Raw genomic sequence first — 998 nt, forward strand, 5'->3', positions numbered from 1 at the left:
TTTTTTGTGTTTTTTTTTTGTTTTTTTGGTTTTTTTTGGTTTTTGTTTCCTTTCTTGGGAATTTTTCTTTCCCATTTTCTTGCTGGGATACACTAATTGCCAGATCATCCTTTTGGTGGGAGGGCGATTAGTGAAGACAATGGGACCTATGCCCCACCTAAAGGATCTTGCTAAGCCCTGGGAGGGGGTGTGTTTGTGTGGTGGAGGGTAACTTCACTTCCTTCACTGCTTTTCGGAGAGAAGGATGTCTACCCGCTAGCTGCTCGGGTTAGAGGTGGCCTGTCTTTTTTTTTCTGCAGAGCCCAGCATCTCTGCTTATTGGGTTCCTGTTTGCTGCACTGTGATCTCCTCCCCTGTGCCTTGCCGGGGGACCCCTGTGATTTCCAGCTTCAGGGGTGAGCTCTGCTCCATCCCGTTTCGCAGCTGCGGGATTTCTGCTCATCTCTTTGCAGTCCTGGGGTTTCTTGCTGTCCAGAGGAGCACCGAGATTGGCGTTTCCGCTGTGAGTTTGCAGAAGAACTTTTCTCCATCCACCTCTGCCATTTCTGTGTCCATCATTGGCGATGTGGGAGATCTGAGCCAGCCGGGACCGGCGCCACTGTGTCCCCTGCAGCCGCCAGGGAATCATCGCACCYGCCCTGCCCCGGCTGGGAGCCAACAGCRCCCYTGCCGWCTGGGACYGKAACTGCACCAAAGGGTAGGSTGTGTCTCTGTAAGGCTGTCACTGAATTTGTGACGGGGCTCGTTGTTGCTATTGTTATTGTTACTTGTTTCACCTTGTTATATATATTAGTAAAAACTGTTGTTCCCTTTTACCCATATTCTTGCCTGAAAGCCTGTGATTTTTCAAAGCTATAATAATTCGGAGGGAAGAGGGGTCATATCCACCACTCCAAGGGGTGTCCCTCCCTTCATTGGCAAACACYTGTCTTTCAAACCAAGACAACACCCCATACAATCTGAAACATGAACAGCTAAAAAATGTGTAGAAGGAAACA

This window comes from Malurus melanocephalus, unplaced genomic scaffold (genome assembly GCF_030028575.1).
Source record: "Malurus melanocephalus ecotype Western Australia unplaced genomic scaffold, MMel_1.1 scaffold_493, whole genome shotgun sequence".
NCBI classification, from domain to species: Eukaryota; Metazoa; Chordata; class Aves; order Passeriformes; family Maluridae; genus Malurus; species Malurus melanocephalus.